At 37.6% G+C, this 20,714-nt stretch overlaps 1 pseudogene; it reads right to left on the bottom strand.

Annotated features, from left to right (window-relative positions):
* Positions 1-15,172: 15,172 nt before the first annotated feature.
* On the bottom strand, positions 15,173-15,863 carry LOC110571146 (annotated as a pseudogene).
* Positions 15,864-20,714: the final 4,851 nt, after the last annotated feature.

Raw genomic sequence — 20,714 nt, 5'->3', positions numbered from 1 at the left:
CAATAAAGTGTCATTTAATAAATATATGCTGAGCACCATAATATTGGCTCAGTATCATGGTAGATATTATGAGATAAGCATGATGTATAAGGATGAATCCCTATTTTTTCAAGAGTTTATAATCTGGTTAGAAAAAAGATACCAGTGCACATGAACACGTAGCAGTAATTGAAAGTACATAACGTAAGCACTGAAATATGAGGCAAGAACCACTCGTGAACTACACTGAGGACTTGTAACAAATATCCATGAGCAATTTCTTTAAGCCACATTTGTAGATGTCCCTATTTTCCCAGTCTAAGCTTACTTGTTACCATTTAATCCAAGGCCCATTCTCAGGAATACAGGAAGTTCAGGCCCCACCTCTGTTGTGTCTGAGGTTTCCCACGACGTGGGCTGCACTTATAAATCTAGGTTGTCACTTGTCACCTCTCGATTCTGACCATAGAGCTGAGATTCTTCAACAATTACCTCTGTCCATCATTGTATCTCTTTGCTGATCCTGTTCTGTCTAGTCAAGCTCACCCCAAGCCATGAATGTATATATATACCCATACTTTGACTTCCCTACAGCAGTTCACCTTGAGACTGTATTAGTTTAACAAATTGAACTGAAGTTTTAAGGACTGCATCAAGGAATTATAATGCAGAAAGGAAAACCCTTAAAATTGGTTATAAAGTAGCATGTCTCTTGGACTGTACCACCCATGCCTGGTTTTTTTGCTGAAGCCTTAGTACAGTGCCTTTCTGTCTTCCCCTGGAATCAGAGACCCTTCTCTCCCAACTACCTAGATCTCCAGCCTCCCTCTTCTGGTTTCGTCAGTGCAAACCCAAAATCGGTTAACATGACAACATGACAACACCTCAGGTGTGTGGCCCTGCTCAGAATGAAGTCAGACTTCTATATAATTGACAAAGCCCTTTAAACCCTTTCTGCTGAGGGGTGCCTGGGGGGCTCAGTCAGTTAAGCATGTGCCTTTGGGTCAGGTCATAATCCCAGGATCCTGGGATCCTGGGATTGAGCCCTGCATTGGGCTCCCTGCTCAGTGGGAAGCCTGCTTCTCCCTCTGCCCCTCCCCCTACTTGTGTGCTCTCTCACTTTCTCTCTCTCTCTCTCTCAAATAAATAAATAAAATCTTCAAAAATAAATAAATAAACCCTTTCTACCAAGTAATCTTTGGAACCCAGCATTTTAATTGACAATTTTAAAAATTACATTCTTAAAAACTCTACCTTCTTATTCAATTACAAATTTCAATGCAGCAAATTTTGTGTACTATTAACAGGAAAGTTTTTTGGTTCTCAATATGTAATATTGAGGTCTGTAACTAAACATATTTATTCTTTCCCTATTTCCCAGACTCATCTTTGTTTCCCTTTCCATGAGAGTAGGAAAAATTAACCTAGAATTCTCATGATGGAACCTTCTCCCTTATGGAAAACTAAACTGTGATTTCAACTTAGTTATTTTTGAAGAAGCCATAGGATTTTCATATTCTAAGATACTAAGTAGTTTAATTTCAGTATTTGTGCTTCTCATCTATTTCAAATGACTCAGCATACTTCCAAAATAATCATAAAGGGCACCAATTGTTCTAGGAGACTCAGAGGTAATTGGGCACGGCATCAAGGACAGAGATCCGTGGCAGCATACTAGAGACCTTCTGGTGGGCTCACATTATTCCACTAAATCATTCATCTGCCAAGTATTTCCAGAATGCCTGCTAGGGAAGGTGCTGTGCCAGAGCTGATGAGTCAGTGATGAACAAGAAAGTGGAGTACTGACCTTCAAAGAGCCTATACAATAATCAAAAAGACAAATGATGACCGACGACAAAAATAAATAAATAAATAAAATATTTACACATTGCACTGAGTGCAAGGAAGGAGATAGACAGTGTTAGGATAAATTGAAAATAAATTCGAATGTTCTTAAACATATGAAAACAGTCTAACCTCCGCAAAGAGAAAAATATATAGATTAAAACTATAGTGACTGCATTTTGTACCTACTTATTGACAAAGATTGGAGGTTTGAAAGCACATTCTATAAGTAAGAATAAAGGAAGAGGGTATTTTGACTGTGGATATAAATCAGTTCATCCTGTATGGAAAGCAATTTAACAATATCTATCAATATATAAAAACATAACTTTTGACCCTTACTTCAGAAATAGAAACAAAGCCTATAATTTTTTTCTCATTTGTACAACATACGGTGTCATGTACAAGGTTATTCATTGCAATGCATTTTTAATAAGCAAGGTTTGGAAAATAGCAATGTCCATCAAAAATATACCAGCTTAATAAACTATACTACATAAATATAAATTGGATGCAGTGTAGCCATAACATAGAATGAGAACACAGGTTTTTGTTTGTTTGCAGATACGAGCCAATTTACAAGAGTGTTTTAAAAAAACCCATTAAGACTGGTAGTTTATATAGTAAGCTAAAAAGAACGTATATATTTTTGTTGGGATATACCTAAAATATACCTTTATTTGTATATACCTAAAAAATGCCCCTGAAAAAAGTGGAGTGGGAGGAAGCTTTTCCAAAGTACATATTTTCTTTTGTACCTTTTTAATTTTGAATTATGTGATATATTATCTCTTTTTAAATATTTAGATTTTTTTTAAAAGATAAAAGTTCCCAGTAGTGTCGACTATGGGATTCACATTACCAACTTGATAAGCTATAGGGTCTGAAAGCAAAGTTCTTAAAAAATTCATTATGTAAGATCCAGCTAAAAAAAAAAACACATTAGAATCTATTAGGTTCAAAGTTCTGTGCTCTTGGGATATCAAATTAAAATATAGACCCTGTTCTTAGGAGAACATATTTCGGTGGAGGAACTGGATATTTCTATAAAAGGTAAAGGGTGATAAATGTAATTAATAGGAATACAAAGACTTTCAGTTTTACTATACCTTCAAAATTCTCCCAGAATTACCATGAAGTATTGGGTTCAAATAAATACTAAAAATGTCTAGTATATGGTATATAAAACACCGTTCATTTGATATAAACCTCCAAGGTATTATAAGTCATACCCTTCAAATATTATTGGCATACATATGATGAAAACTATTCACTCAAAGGATATGGAAAAGGAATTCTGAAGAACCCTGTGTTAAACACCTATTTAATTATATTTATCGTTAAGGTCACCCAAAATCTTCTTCCAGTCAGAAATCTGATGTTTCCCACAGAAGTTACATAGAATAGACTCTAAATAGCATGGTTAGGAGATAAATTAACTATTTTAAAATCACTCAATCTGTTCATTTTCTGTTAAAGAGCATTTCATTTTCTACTCATAATTTTTATTAAATGGTTTTGAAAGTACAACAATGTATGCAAACTACGTGTTCTTTGTTATTTTTGTATAAAAATGTGCAAGCTCGAGATTAATGGAAGATCTACAATATCCCCCAAAGCAAAAGGAAAGAAAGTAAAAACAGACATGAGGATTCAAAACAAAACAAGTTTACAAATCTGAATATCATAAAAAGTGATAAAATAGCAATAATATGTGATCAAATAAATCACTTACATGTTTTGAGAGATGGATCCAGAATGTGTGGAGCTTAAAGTATGTATAATGAGGGAGTGGCTTTTTAGGAATAATAGTGATATTTTTACAAATGCATATTTAGAGACAGGGCCTTAGAAGGGCCCTTGCAAGTGAGAAACCCTGAGGCCTAAGCTTTTTTTGCTCCTCAGAAATCCACTCTTTCTCTTACCAAATAGCATTTTTCCTTAAACTTTATTCTTGAGGTTTAATCTGAATATTTATTTGGGGGAAAGGATGTAAACATCAATAAAGTCACTGGTAATTAAAAGAAGTTTTCCATCTCACTGTCTAGATTACACTTCAATTGTTTTAGGTTTTCTTTATTTAAGAAACTAAAATGAAATCTGCCATATCAGAATTCAGAACAGACCAGAAATTTCCACTTGCAGAACATAGCATCTTGCAATCCAATTTACATACTGTTCTTTTAGCCCACGTGTGGAAATTCAACAATGATTTTTTTCATTCCTCACAAGTGGTTTGCAGTAGCAGCTCTGACAAATTCTCCCACCATCGAGGGTTTATTAGAGTGTGAGAGCACACAGCTCTTTTCCTTCTAAGAGTGTGCTTCCTTTCAGTCTTGACTGCAGAGGTATGCTGAATTTCCCCTGATAGTAAGAAAAAGGCAGACATTTCTAAGTTTTCTCTCTTTCATTATGCTGGGCGCGGGGGTTGGGGGAGGGAACCAGCTTCCACTAATTCTGGTAACCACATTATCTAACTCTCAAAACAGGGAAAATGACGGGGAAGAGAGGGGGCAGAAGTTCTGAGAAGCATCCCCTGGTTATTGTTGCTAGGGCAACTGCTACTTGGCATCCTCCAAATAGTCATCGTCTGTCACACTTGGGGTATAATTCACAGACATACAACACATCTGAGTAGATTGGGGGAAAAAAAGGCGGGGGAGGGGATAAAGATTCATGTAAATAAATGAGAGAATGTTAAATAGGCACATAAACAAAAGTGCATGCCTAATACTTAGAAAGAAGAGAGAGGAGAGAGGCATAAGAGGAATACAGCTTTGAAAATGAGTGTCATTGCTAAATATTAGTGTTTTTCTTATTGCACAAATTAGTTAGTCTCTACCCATTTCCCAATAATTGTCTACCCATCTGTCTCCTTTTATAAAAATCCCTTCTTCCTCCAAATACTAGTCTTCTGTAGAATGATATCAAACCAAATATGTGCAAAGATGTCGATGTCATTTTCCTGTTCACAACTCTTAAGAGAGCAAAGATTTAAAAATACTTCTTCCTTGTTTAGTAGAATGCCTCAGAAGAAGGCCTGGCTTTGTTAGAAGATAAAGCATTTATTACCCAAATAATCATTCACGAAAACAGACATGAGCCCTGAAACACACTTGCTTAAGTGTAAGTTGTACCTTTCATTTTCCTTATGTCTTCATTTCTTAGAGCCAGGGTGTCTGCTTAATCTTTCGAGTCACAGTTTCTTCTTCATAACATTATAGGAACGTTATCTTATACATTGTGAAAAAAAGAGGTACCACTGCTCAAATCATAAAGCAGAAAAGAAAGCCTGACGATATCTGTCATCAAAGTCACATAAAACCCCAACAGTTTGAACCTCCTCTTAGCATTCTCTGGTGTCAGCGTCATAAAAATGTGCAGGAAACTCATACCAATGTATCACATTTACGAAATGAGTTTAATAGCAAATGCATTTTTGGAAGCAAGTGGGAAGAAGGAGAAAGATTTTAACCAAATACACGGAATGAATTTAAAAAAAAAGAAAAAGCATGACGGATTAACGAGGATGAAATAAAATCAGAAAAAGCAACCGTGCAATAACTTCACCAAAAGCTTTTCTTTTCCCGTTAGAGAGAACTGCTGAAGTTCTCCTATGAAAGCCAAATATATACTTTCATATAACCAAAACAATGAAACTAGACACTAAGCAAATAAAGAAAAACAATTACTTAATTACTACGCTTAACATTGCACGTTGGTTCCACCAAATGGGTCAGGCTTCAGGATTATTTTACATGTTTCTTTTTAATGGAGTCACCCAAATTCTGTGAACCAATACACTCACTGCTCTGAAGTCTAGAGAAAGGATAATCACATAATGCTAGCCATAATAAAAATGATAGTTTACTTTTGCTAATCATTTATTATCTGCCAGACACTATCATATAAACTTTATGGGGATTACTTCATTTTCTGCTCACATTACAATTATGAGGTAGATGCGAAATTAAATTATTCTTATTGTACAGATTAAGGAATTAAAGCACACAGAAACTACGTAACAGGCTCAAATTTAAATAATAAGGAAATGGTAGGACCAAGATAGAACCTGTTTTTTACTTTTGTGTCACGTACTGTAGGAACTTGGTTGGATGCCCACTCTCTACTTGGGCCCATGATCTCTTTTCACCTGGAGTATTTCTGTGCCTTTGGTCTACAGCTTCCATATTGAACCCCACCTTTTATATGGCAGATGCTCCTGACTGTCCTTCTTTCTGGATCTCTGGTTCTCACCCCAGATCCCTTATGACACTTACACTGAACACTAATATTGCAGGTTGTGGCAACTAATTCTTCCCCTTCTCATTGGCATCATTTCACCTAGGAAGATATCTAATCCTTGGTAATACCTTCTACCAGTGTCTGCCTTGTTTCTTTGGTTTCAACACCTGGGATACTTTATCATTTGAATTTGCATTTCCTCTGCTTTGCACTTAGGGAGTTGCTTGCTGCACCCCTTCCTTTCCACCACGCACATACAGACACACACGCACACAGGAACACGCTACCCCATGATAATTCTTATGCTTATTCTCCAACATGCAGGATAGAACAGCACAGCACAACATAAGCTGCACCCTGATATTAAGGATAAAACTCTCATGAGAATAAAGTCTGAGCATCTTGAGAGCAATGACTTGAGTTTTACTGATTTCTGTATCTGCATCTCAAATAAATACCTAGTGCTGTTCCTTATGCACAGAAGATTTCAATAAGTGATTGTAAATTAAATGGGATCATATGCCAAAAACTAGCTTTTTAATTTACATTAATGAGTATACTAATCAGGATAAGCTAGGCTGTGCACTAACAAGCATACTCAAATCTCTGTGGCTTTTCATAAGAAAAGCTTATTTTTTACTCATTTAGTCCATGCCTTAGAGGTAGCATGGAGACTCTGATCATCATAGTCATTCATGTTACAGGTTGAGAGAGCCTCTATCTCAACACATGATCCCATGTGACTGAGACAGGGAAAAGGGTAATATGGCAAAACACACAGCTTCTTTCAATTTCTGCCCAGAAATGACATACGTAATCTCCTCTCACATATTATTCATCAAAGTAAAACAATTATGGCCACCTCAAACTTCCAAGAGTGTAAGGAAGTGCAACCTGCCAATACTACCACAGTGGGGATTAGGTTTCAATATATGCATTTTAGAGAGACACATTCAGTTCATAACACTTGGATAATGCTCATATGTCATAGCATAAGACACGGAAAGGGACTATCAGTGAATCAGGAAGCAACATGCCCTACCTAATATGTCCCTTAGTGAGATAAGAATATGATATTACCTAAATTTGTTTCTTCTCTGAACACTTACATTTGTGAACTTTATGAAGTCAAGTGTCCTCTTTGCACCTAGCCTAAAACCTCTTGATGTGTTTATGTCCAAAAAGGCCACCAGTGTATCTGAAAAAAAAATCCTGTGTACGGATTATGTATATGTGTGTATGTGAGTATGTGTATGTGTGTATATAGAAGGATACATACACAGAGAGAGAGAGAGAGAATGCATGAACGAGTGCTGGATAAATCCAAACTATAATGCCATTCATAAAATAGCCCAATAATGAATACAAATTTTACTTACTTTAAAAAAGGTGTTATCAAGATGCAGCATGTTCAAATCTTATAGTAGGAAAATCATTTAATCAAAGATCAGATTCCTACCTAGTGCTATGACTCACACATGGTGTAGGGAGTCAGTGGCTCCAAGATTATCTTCCCAAAAAGTGAGCCTACTACACGGGTAGGAGACAGGGTAGAAGACAGATCCTTCTTTCACCCAATCAGTACTAGCTTTTTTAGAAAGTAATGAGAAAGCACTGCAGATATTCTAGAAAGAAGAAAAAAAACTAAGGTCAGCCTGTGGTTATTTTTATGCAGTCAATCATAGTGATTTGATTTTTCCATGGTATGAAATCTCTTTCCTTTGAGCTTCATGTATGCTTTATAGATTATTTCTGAAATGTACACCAGGAAATTCAAGTACTCTAGTAATGATTTTGAAACATCAGAGATTCTTCTGAAAATGTTACTGAGTCCTGCCTTACAGTGTATATCTATACTGTGTTTACTCCTGGACATCCAGACATAACGGGGGGATTATGAATGGGACAAAATTGAGAAGCATCTAGTTGCATGGAGAATAAGAATTCTTCTGGGGGGAAACACGGATCATGCAACTGTGAGTTTGACCCTAATAGTTGGGGCGTCTGGGTGGCTCAGTCGTTAAGCGTCTGCCATCGGCTCAGGTCATGATCCCAGGGTCCTGGGATAAAGCCCCGCATCAGGGGCTCTTGGTTTTGGCTCAGGTCATGATCTCAGGGTGGTAGGATTGAGCCCCATGTCGAGCTCTGCCCTTAGCGTGGAGTCTGCTCTAGATTCTCTCTTGCCCTCTGCCCCTCCCCTGCTCATGTGCTTTCTCTCTCTCCCTCTCTCAATAAATAAATGAAATCTGGGGTGCATGGGTGGCTCAGTCATTAAGCGTCTGCCTTCAGCTCAGGTCATGATCCCAGGGTCCTGGGATCGAGGCCCACATCGGGCTCCCTGCTCAGCGGGGAGCCTCCTTCTCCCTCTCCCACTTTCCCTGCTTGTGTTCCCTCTCTCGCTGTCTCTCTCTGTCAAATAAATAAAATCTTATAAAAAAAAAAAAAGGCCCTAATAGTTAAAAGGGAATAGAGATTCTGAGTACAGCCTGATTGCTGTTGTAAAAATCTGATGCTGGCCCAGGCCTTTGAATGCATATCCATATGCCAGGGAGGGAGAAACCTTAAGGTATGCCAAAAGGTGGATTTGCTGAACTCTGTCACATGCCTGGGCCCAAGAAACACTGTGTTTGAACCTCACACACAGGAGGGAACTTCTCCCTATAATCCCCTCCATAATCTCCATACAGCTTTGGGGCCCCCAAATGCAGAAGGAACCACTAAAAGATATCTCTGCCCAGAAAAGCAACAAGAGAGATGACCACACTCTGAAGTGGAAAACAAGTCATGCCAGTGCATGCGACACCAAGGAGAGGAATGAGAGTGGCCACTTGGCTGACAGAGTGGAAGCAGGGCCTTCAGAAAGGAGATGCTGGATCTGGGCAGTAGAGAGCAATAAAGGTGTTCATCACACCCAGAGAATAGCACGTACACCCTCACTGGAGGAAATGGAGCTGTTGTCAGAGGATAAACTGTTCTGTGTAAAATAGAGGCAAGGAGAAGTGGCAGAACATGCCAATTCTGAGGATGCCTAGCTTTGGACGGTGGCCATAGCAGCAAGGAATGGCTATGCCACGCAGAGCAGTTTTTGGCACTATCCCGTTGTATCTCGACATATATATTTACTTTTAAACATTTGACGGAACCTTGGAGACCAACATATATGAGTCCAAAGTTTTTGCAAGATGCTAAAGTCTACGTGTTGTTAGTACATGAGGACAACCATCTTTCTTATTAATTTAGATATGTATACAACGTCATGTATACTCATAAACTGTTGAGGTTGAGAAAGTTCAGATTCCTTAGTGTCATCATTTTCAAACTTAGAGGATAATTTTGTATTAAATTATGCTGCATATTTGTTAATGGCAGTTCAAGAGGCAATTTGGTTCCCCTATACATTTTTGCAAAGCAAACTAGAGGAAGGAAAACTTTCAAAAAGGGTCTACTTTGAAAACTGTTCTTAAACAGTTGTTCTTAGAACAATTGTTCTTAGATTAAGTCACAAGGAACAATCCTTCCTTACTTAAGTGTGTCATGGTTTCCCTGACTGTTTTGATGATCTTTTGTCCTAATAATTTATTTTTTGAAATCTTGCTGATCCTTTGAAAATATAATTACTCTAGATTTCTGCAAAGAACATGCCAGGTCAACAGTTGTTCTTGAGCCTTCTTTGTTCTTTTCTGCGTGTGTGTGTACACATGTGCGTACATGTGGTTGCACACATCAGACACCTCTAGAAGTAACACCTCTCAAAGGAAGCCACAATTCCAAATAAGGGGATGGGAAAAGAATTTCTGAATCTCCCCTGAAGTGACAGTTTGAAAATAAGCCCTCACTGCAGTATAAAGTTATTTTCTAGAGGCTTTGCACATACTGAGAGCTCAATAAACATTTGTTGAGTGATGAAATCACATTTTTATACATTTAATTGTAAAGCTCACCTGATCTGTTATCCAAAATGATGAAAATATTGTGTCTATGATCCCTAAGAGATAAATTCAGTCTCTAGAACCAAAAGTCATAGGTTCACTATATCCTTAAGGTCTTTTATTCGAATTGTATTATCTTTATCTGGAGAGTTCCTACTTATATTGAGTTGAAAATTTGCCTCTCTGAAACATCACCCATTAGGCCTAATGATTTTTCTCCGAAGCTTCACAGAAAAAGTCTACCATACCACCCAACCTATATAAGATAATTTACAAATATTTTAAAGCAGTCATATATATGCATTATATATATTATATAATATTATACATATAAATTATATGTATAATATATACATATAAAACATGCATTATAAGCACAAATATTTTAAATCAATAATTATATGCATATTAATATATAATGCATTATATAATAAAGTAGTATTGTATAAAGTTTATATATAAACTTTCAGTTTAATATCTCCAATTTCAGCCATTCTTTCATTACCCTTCCCCACCTAGGTCATTCTTCCCTCTATTTCATCCAATTTGTCATGAACTTGTTAAACTGTGATCCTTAGTATTGAATGCAAAGTTCCACATATGAAATAATCAGTATTCATGGTTCACTCTTTCAGTAAATACTTAATGAGTACCTATTATAAGCCAGTTATTATAGCAAGGACTAATGGTTAAACAAGACACATAGTCTTTACCTGCCTTTGGAGCCTTAAAGTCAAAGATAGTGCTGGGATTGTGGTAAAGATAATCATATTAATATTAAATTATAACTGTGGTAACTTTACATTAAGAATAGGGTGGATAAAATGTCTTTTTTTTTTAAGATTTTATTTATTTATTTGAGAGAGAGAGTACAAGTGGATGGGAGGGGCAGAGGGAGAGGGAGAAGCAGGCTCCCCGCTGAGCAGGGAGCCTGATTTGGGGCTCAATCCCAGGACCCTGGGATCATGACCTGAGCCAAAGGCAGATGCTTAACCAATTGAGCCACCCAGGTGCCCCAAAATGTCTTTCTTTGGACATTATATTACAAAAATATAAAATTATGTCAGTATTTTTAGAATCCACACCAAAAGTTTAATTAAAATAAAATCAGTGGTCATTCATGTTTTCATATAATTTGCTAATAAGGTCAGTCATACAGATAGACACATTTGACATTGAATTTCTTAGAATGTGTGAAAGAAGCAAAACCAGAAAAGGAAGAGCCTAAGGAAAAAAATGATAAAACATCTCTAAAAAGGAAGCATATGCTTAAACAACCAAATAAACAAACAAAAAACACAAATAAAAACCTACAAGTCATTATACTTAAAAAGTAAAAAATTTTGGTTTTCCTTGAGACTGCATTGCACAGTGGACAGAATACTGAAATAAAAATTAGAAAAATGGATACCAATCCAGATGGTTTAGGCTAAAATCACTTATTCTCATTGAGGCTACTAGTATCCTTACAAGAAATATGGAATTTAAACTTTCCCTTCTTCCCTAATTAGCATCTTGAGTGCTAATTCATTTGATAATATTTTGAGAACAATATTAGATAATGCATGAAAGTGCTTTAAAAAAGAATAAGCCACAATGCCAAGGTACCTATTTGTTTTTACAGAGGAAGGAGAGAAATTGTGATTATAGCCAATAGGGAATAACAGGTATTGACTGACTCTCCAATCATAAACAGCTATAAAATGGTTTTATCATGTACAGGCAGTGCAGAGCTATGATCCTTAAAAAAAGGAATACATGTTAAGTAAATTCCACATTTACCTTAGCTTCCTATCTGGGGACACTTTCATAAGCTGAGACACAAAGAAGTAAAGACAAACAGTATTGCTGGGCAGACAAACAAATCTTTTTGTGATGATTTGGGGCTGCCAAGGGGGCTGAAATTTATGAGATAGAATACTGGGGAGGAGAGACATACACAGAGAAAGAAATCAGAAATCTGCAGGGGGTCTCTTTTGGTTCTTTTATGAAATACTAAATTGCATTTGCTCGAGGTGTGACATCTTGGGGTCTGAAAGAGATCTGAATGGGAGCTGAATGAAAATTCTAGAGGTTTCCCAGTGCTGAGAATACTAAGCAGCCAGAGTAGACAAACCTCACTGAAAACTAGGGACTTTTATTTCAGACTTCAGAAAGACCAAGTTTTAAGAGTAGGGCTATTCCAGACTTGTCCAAGCCTTGACAGGATCAAGCTGACCTGTAAGCATAGTAATCACTTGCCAAAAACAAAACTTAATATTCTTTAAAAGAAGCTACATCATTTGGATTTCAACAACATAACATCCACAGTACCCAGTATAAAAGCAAAAATACCAGACATGTAAATAAACAGAAAAATGAAGAACTGACAGTCAATAGACACAGATACAGAGATGACACAGATCATACAATTACGGAGATGAAGACACTGGCAGAGCTATGATAAATATGTTCAAATATGTAAAGGACAAAGTGAACATAATAAATAAACATATGGAAAAATCTTAGTGGAGAAAGGACAACTATAAAAAAAAGATGCAACATAAAAGAAGCACAATTCATATAAACACAAAGAAAGCACACTTAGGTACACCATTGTCAAATGGCTAAAACTCAATGATAAATAGAAAAATCTTAAAGGTTGCCAAATAAAAAAGACACACATAATAGGAAAAACTAACAAGAGAAACCACTGACTTTTTAAATAGGAAATTATACATTTCAGAAGACAGTAAAACATTTTAAAACGCTGAAATTTAAAAAAGAGTCAATCTAGAATTCAATATGTTGCACAAAAATTATTTGAAAATGAAGAGAAAATAAAAACAATTGTGTTAAATAAATGTTGGGAGAACTTGTCACCAGCAGACTTAAAATCCAGTCAATATTAAAGAAAGTTCTTTTGAAGGAACAGATACCATATAAAAACTCAAATTTATGTGAGGAAATACAGAATAGGAATGATTAATATATGGTTAATATGAAAACGCTTTTACACTTTCTTAATTTTTAAAAGACCATTGACTTTTTAAAGTAAATAGTAAGAACAATGTATTTTCAAGTTGATAATATATTTAGAAGCAAATGGTATGAAACAATAGCACAAAAATAGAAGCAGGTAAGAAGTATATTGTCAATATGTTTTACATTAAATAAGAGGTGATAGAATATTACTTTGAGGCAGAGGGTGATAAGTTAAAGATTTACCTTATTTTTAAAATAAAGATAAATGAAGGAAGTATGCATAGTTATATAATATAGGAGATAAAGTGTATTTCTAAAGGTAGTAAAATAATCCAACAGAAGGCAATTTATTTAATGAAGCAGCAAACTCCTGATACCCCTGATACCACACAATGGGGAAAAAAGAAAAAACAAATGGCACCATAGAAAACCAATAACAAAATGAAAACTTAAATCCAATCATAATCATAATTATATTATTGGGGGGATCTGAATGCACATTTATGGCATAAAAGAATTTCAATTTTCTGTTTTCACAAAGGAAAAATCTCAAGTCTTTGTGATTGAGTTTCACATTAACTGGTACTTTATTTGCTTAAAACCTAAACATTGTCAGCTAAGAAGAGATCCACTCTGGTGTATATTTCTTACCATTTAAATTTTAGGTTTTGAGGGGTTTTTTTGATCCTTGGTAAAATTTTATCCAAAAAACAGAATAGATAAAGATATAGTCAAAAACATGAACCATTAGGGGCACCTGGGTGGCTCAGTCGTTAAGCTTCTGCCTTCGGCTCAGGTCATGATCCCAGGGTCTTGGAGAAGCCTGCTTCTCCCTCTCCCACTCCCCCTGTTTGTGTTCCCTCTTTCACTGTGTCTCTCTCTGTCAAATAAATAAATAAAATCTTAAAAAAAAAAATTGAACCATTAGAGAATGAAATAGGAAATCAAGAGTGATTTAAGTTTGGGGGCTCCTGGGTGGCTTAGTGGGGTGAGCTTCTGACTCGTGGTTTCAGCTGGGTCATGATTTCAGGGTTGTGAGATCCAGCCCTGATTCGGACTCCTTACTCAGTGGGAGCGGGGGAGGGGGTGTCTCCTTGAGATTCTCTCTCTCTCTCTCCCTCTACCCCCCACCCCCACTCCCCTGTGCGTGCTCTCTCTCTCTCAAACAAAAAAATAAATCCATTAAAAAAAGAGAACAACTTAAGTTTTGGTGGCCCTCACCTTCTTTTTTTTTTTTTTTTTTTTAAAGTTCTTTAAAGACTATAGCAGGATAAAAGGATATTGGTTCAGGATCTCTTTGAGATAACAAGTGATGAAATTAAACACACACACACACACACACACACTCAAACAAGGTCAGATAGCACCATCCCCTGCCCTTCCCCCAAGGTAAAAAATATGAATACTTTTAGTAACAATTCAGAATTCATCTTTATCTCCTACCTGTCCCATCAGTGAAAGTTTAACATCATGATTTTTTTTAGACATCTACACTGTGTATATAGATATACAAATTTGTATTAGATGACAACTGATTTTTTTTTAGTCCAGGTAGAGAAAGAAGAAATCATTTTTAACTAAAATCCTTCTACGTTTTTGATTACTGTTCAACTTGCTACCGTTTAGCAAAAAGCAAATTTCCATACCATTCAACTCATATCTTATTGCTCTATGACTGTGGTCTACCTTCCATTAAAAATAAAAAGATGAAGCAGTCAATCGAGTGATTACTTTGACATGGCTTTCATTGGGAAGGGGGGTCATGGCAAGGAGAAGACCATACACAAAAAGGTAATTAAACATACAATGGTTTTCTTAAAAAAGAGAGAGAGAGGGAGATGTTATTTTCAAGAAAAGGAAAAAAGCATTGAAAGCCCATGAGTTAAGCCATAGCCAAAATCATGTTCTATCTTAATAAGATTTTCTTTTTTTCCCCACTTTTTTTTCTTCTATTTTATAAATAAAATCTCTCTCCAATTGGTTAAGTGTCCCAATCTTGGTTTCAGCTCAGGTAGTGATCTCAGGGTCCTGAGATGGAGTGGGCTCCACACTCAGCTCATGAGGCTGCTTGAGAATTTCTCTCCCTCTCCCTCTGCTCCTCCTGCATGTGTTCTCTCTCTTTCTCTTTCACAAATAAACAAATATTTAAAAATAAATAAAATAAGTCAAATAAATCAAATAAAATTTCTCCACAAACTATCATCACTTTTTTAATCCTCCCCAGACTGGGCTTCATCTCAGACCCTACATCCCCCGATTTCTCAGGTGGCGGGCTTGCAGAGGTGTTCTTTTCTGGGGGGCTTTCTGGTTCCTCCTCTTCTTTGAGAGGAGTCCTTTCCTTTGATGTCTGAGGCTATGGGGCGACCTACTTTTCCCTTTGCTTTTCACAGGGTTTGGCGTCACTGTGGCCTTATTCTGGGTTTTGGCATTTTCGTTTCTCTCAGGTCTGGACTTCTTAACTATCTTTTTGTTTTTCTTTTTTGAGCTACCATAGTCACTGCCCTCATCATCTTCCACTAGGAAATCATCATCGCTGCCAGAATCTTCCTCCTGGAATTGTGCCTCATCCTCCTCTTCTTGTTCTCCACTGCCCACATCTTCCATGAGCATCACTCTGTTTGGAAGCTGCATGCCTTGCTGGAGCACATTCTTATGGGCTTCTTTTTCATCTTCGCTGTCCTCTGCCGAGTGAGAATCATCCTTGGTCTTCACATCTGTTGCTTCTGAGTCCTCACTATCTTCCTGTGAATTCTTTCCAGATCGCCTCTTATTTTTAGCTTCCCTGGGAGATTGAACTTTCTTAGCTGGAAGGCCTCAATCTCTTCCATAATCTTCTCGGCATCATTAAATTCCTGACACCAAATAATCAATGACCTTTTTATTTGTGACAGGCCGAGACATATTCGCTGTTCAAACAGGATTGAGTCAAGAAGCCACAGACCAGGACCGCGCCCCCCAGCCTCCACCCACTCAGCGCATCCCCCTCAACTTCGGCCCATGGGGCTGCTGCTGCTGAACCTCGACCTGCTGGCTTCTCAAACTCCACTACTTCTTGGTTCAGGGCCCCTTAATCAGATGAGCCCCCCCAACAACCCACTCTACACCAGGCTCCCCCTCTCTTCAAAATGGATGAATCAAACTAGCTCTCATAATCATATTAAATGCTAGTGGACTAGACATTCCAATTAATAGATAGATATATCCAATCTACCAGGAACACAGAAAAATGTTCAATCCCCAATATGGCACCATTGGAAGAAGAGACCAAACAACCACTTAGTGTCAATTTCACATTAGGCTCCCATCACCCTGACAGTGGTTCATCATGACTAGAGTTGACATATATTCTGTATATTTTCTGCTTCATAGGACTTCAGCCAGTTCCAATATCCAAGTATTTACAGAATATTATATCTTCAAACATAAACAGTGCCCAAAACCAAAGGACCGATTTTATAGCGAGAAGTGTGGTAATGGGCACACAGCAATGGAATCCACTGGACTTAATGCATACACCACCACCAGAAGCTGCCAAACTGACCTTTCAATAGAGTGGCTTATTGAGGTTACAACTGAGGCACAAGTTCTTTTTTTTTTTTTTTAATTTATTCATGAGAGTCAGAGAGAGAGAGAGAGGCAGTGGCAGAGGGAGAAGCAGGCTCCCCGCCTAGCAGGGAGCCCAATGTGGGACTCGATCCCAGGACCCTGGGATCATGACCGGAGCCGAAGGCAGACGCTTAACCATCTGAGCCACCCAGATGCCCCGAGGCACAAGTTCTGATATGTTATTATGTGCAGATGAGTACCACCCTCAAGGATGCAATATACACTCTTAATTGGCAACCAATGTTATGTCTTCAGTTAATAGAAATCATGGGTCTAGAAATCAAGATGCAAAAGTGAAAGTGTTTACCTGCTTACCATCACTTTTCTTAACCCATGCTTCTGGTCCTTGCAACACTAACCTCAGTAAAGGTCTTTGGAAATCCTGGTTTTCCAAATGGTTAACTCTTCTAATTGGTGCCAGCAAGGGTATTGAAAGGGTTCTATTCAAAGGCCCCTCCCCAGCCAAGATTACAGATAAAACTTGTAGGTGTCTGTACTTGACCCGAACTCCGTTTTTCTAGGTCATGGTGCCCCACATTCTTAGAAAATAGACCACAACTATAAAAGGTACTCTCCTCTAGCTGGACCACAACTATATCTGGGACAAACCCCTGACAGAGCCCCTTGAAAAACCTGTCACCTCCTGCTCTACCTGGCCAAGAGTCAACCCCCTCCCCCAGGGGTGCAGTGGCAACCCTCCCACATCCTTAAAACCCCTTAAAAGGCCCAGCCTAACAGAAACTCAGAGCCGACATCTCTCTTGATGTATGGTCCCTCTCCTCCTTCAGAGAATGCATTAACTCGCCCTGCTTGTTGCTCTACTCTTGGTGCTATTCTTTGCCACCCCTGTCACTGGCCACCTTAACAAGTCTCAACAGATTTTATTCTCTGGCTATTGCCTGAGAACTTTGAACTCAAGTGCCCAAAGAAAAGCAGAAACATGGAGGAGTCACAGACCTGAGGGGTAGTGTCCCCAACTATCACAAGGAGCTAGAACTACTGTTACACAACGGAGGAACACGTTTAGCACTTGGATGGCACACCTCAGCGTTTTTTGGTGCCCCATTTGCACAATCTGACCAGTTAATGAGTAAGTGTAGCAGCCACATCCAAAGACCAGGCTCTCAGTACCCTCAGATATTAGGTTCTTCATCATGCCACTAAGTAAACTTTCTAATTGAATTTAGTTTCTAGCCAAAGGTGAGGGGAATCTTGAATGGCTAGTAGAGGATGGAGATGATGAGTATTATCAGTTGTGACCAAGAGACTGGCTTCAGTGAGAGAGGCTATAGTTCATCTCACTAAACTTCCTATGATACATTCGCTCTGGGAAATAAGGCCCATCAGAGTCCTAATGGATCTGCTCCCAGAAATTTTATGAAGTGGATTCAAGTGGCATAAAGGATGAACTATAGTGAATGCAGTCCTGTGCAACCCAGCATGCCAGCCCTTTAGTACTGAAGGAATTATTCTCCTAGCATTGAAAGGAGATAGCTGTCGGATGTGAGCCCTCTCAGCAAATTGCTGTCAGCTAGAGAGAGCAAACTCATCCAAGGCTACACGTCCTCCTAGTACAACCTAAAACCAACAACTGATAAGGGCCTTAAAAGTCTTGTCACTTTGCTCCAGTTCAGAACAACTTTGAAGGTCTATCCCAGACTTTGATATTCCCATCGGACAAACTGGTACCTTTGTTGTAACTGCATTTTAGCCCAACTTCTCCTTCTAATTAATCCCTCTTCCATCACTTTCACCATAGGTAGGTATTTATCCCAAGACAATGCTCTGCAATAAACTTTCTGCAAGTTATCTGTCTCAGAGTTGGATCTGTAACTCCTATACACAGAAAAATACAAAACTTTTCAAGAAAAGAAAAGAAAGAATATGTAAGTAAGTGAAAATATATTTTAAATTAACAGATTGCAAGGGTCAATATTGCTAAGGTGATCATAGTGTCTTTTGGATCAACGTGATTCCATTAAATTTTTCTTGCAATTTTTTCCATAGAACTTGGGAAAGTGATTCTAAATTATATATGTAAATAATAAGTATGTAGGGGCACCTGGGTGGCTCAGATGGTTAAGCATCTGCCTTCGGCTCAGGTCATGATCCTAGGGTCCTGGGATCGAGTCCTGCATCAGGCTCCCTGCTCAGCGGGGAGCCTGCTTCTCCCTCTGTCTCTCTCCCTCTCTCTCTCTCTGTGACTCTCATGAATAAATAAATAAAACATTTAAAATAATAATAATAATAAGTATCTAGATGGTCTAAAACAATCCTGACAAAGATGAGTTTGGAGGATTTATATTACATGACTTCAAGACTTAGAATAAGGTGCATTAATCAAGACAATTTAGGTTTGCGTAAGGATGAACAAATAAATTCAATGAAACCAAAGAGACTTAAAATAGATCTAATACATGCATTCAATTAATTTTCAACAAAGACATTAAATGCAATATAGTGGTGAATAAAAGTCTTCCTGCCAAAAGATGCTAAAATAGGCAACATTCATAAGGAAAAAAGAGAACATCGATCCCTAACCACTATTTACTACATACAAAAAAAGATTGTTTGAGATGGATTGTAAATCTAAAAATACACACCAAAATCATAAAGCTTATAGAAGAAATTGGTGGAGAATTTCTCCAACCCCTTTAACTTTCTTAGATAGGACACAAAATGCATGAACCACCAAAAGAAAAAAAAAAGATAAATTAGATTCCATCAAAATTAAAACAGTTGCTCATCCAAAAACACCTGTTAAAAAAAGTGAAAAGGTGAGCCACAGCCTGGGGAAGATATTCAGAACACTTGTATCTGCCAAAGGAATTGTATCCAGAATATATAAAGATTTCCTGCAATTAATTAACAATAATAAGTGAACTAAAAATTTTTAAATGAGCATAAGACTTGAATAAAGAAGATATACAAAAGGCAAATAAGCACTTTAAAAAGCTCTCTGTATCATTAGTCATCAAGGAAAAGCAAATTCAAAACACAATGAGATATCACTTCGTAAACTAGAATAATTAGAATGTTTGACAACCTGAAATACTGATGTTTTGGAGGAACAAAAATCTCATACATTGCTGGTGGAAAACTGGCTATTTCTTACAAAGCTAAACATAAATCTATCCTTTAATTTAGCATCCCATTCCTTGGTATTTGCCCAAATAAACTGAAATATATGTCAAACAAAAGATTTCTTTAAAAATATTCATGAGGGGTGCCTGGGTGGCTCAGACAGTTAAGTGTTTGCCTTCGGCTCAGGTCACGATCCCAGGGTCCTGGGATCGAGCCCCGCATCAGGCTCCCTGCTCAGTAGGAAGCCTGCTTCTCCCTCTCCCTCTGCCTGCCACTGCTCCTACTTGTGCTCTCTCTTTCTGTGTCAAATAAATAAATAAAAATCTTCAAAAAAATATTCATGGGAGCTTTATACATAATGGCTCAAAGCTAGAAACAATACAGATATTCATCAAAAGTAAAATAGATTTAAAAAATGGTGTATTCATACAATGGAATACTACTCGGTAATAAAAAGAATGATCGAAGAACTTGGATGATTCCAAAAAATATTCCCCATTTACATGAGTTTTTATAAAAGACAAAACTGATGTCATGATAGCTATTAGGCAATAGTTGCTTCTGAGGGTTTAATTGACTCAGGAAGGAAAGGAAGAAAGTTGCTGGGGTGTTGAAAATATTCTACCTTGATAGGGGTGTGGGTAGCACAGGCACATGCATTTGTCACATACTCTACACATAAGATGAATCTGTTTCCCTGTATAAAAATTATACCTCATAAAAATTTAATAGGAGGTAGAATTAAATGTCAGGAAGCCACTAAGAGGTAACACATTGGAATATTTCTGGGAAGGTCAAAGCCAAATCATAAGTGGGTTGTTTTTAATGACCACATAATTCAATGTTGTCTTCTTTTCCTCCTTATAAAATGTTTCGTTTCGGGGCACCTGGGTGGCTCAGATGGTTAAGCGTCTGCCTTCGGCTCAGGTCATGATCCCAGGGTCCTGGGATCGAGTCCCACATCGGGCTCCCTGCTCCTTGGGAGCCTGCTTCTCCCTCTGCCTCTCTCTCTCTCTGTCTCTCATGAATAAATAAATAAAATCTTTAAAAAAAAATGTTTCG

Source organism: Neomonachus schauinslandi, chromosome 1 (assembly GCF_002201575.2).
Source record: "Neomonachus schauinslandi chromosome 1, ASM220157v2, whole genome shotgun sequence".
Classification (NCBI taxonomy): Eukaryota; Metazoa; Chordata; class Mammalia; order Carnivora; family Phocidae; genus Neomonachus; species Neomonachus schauinslandi.
The sequence above is the reverse complement of the archived record's forward strand: the minus strand, read 5'-3'. Positions and strand labels throughout refer to the sequence as shown.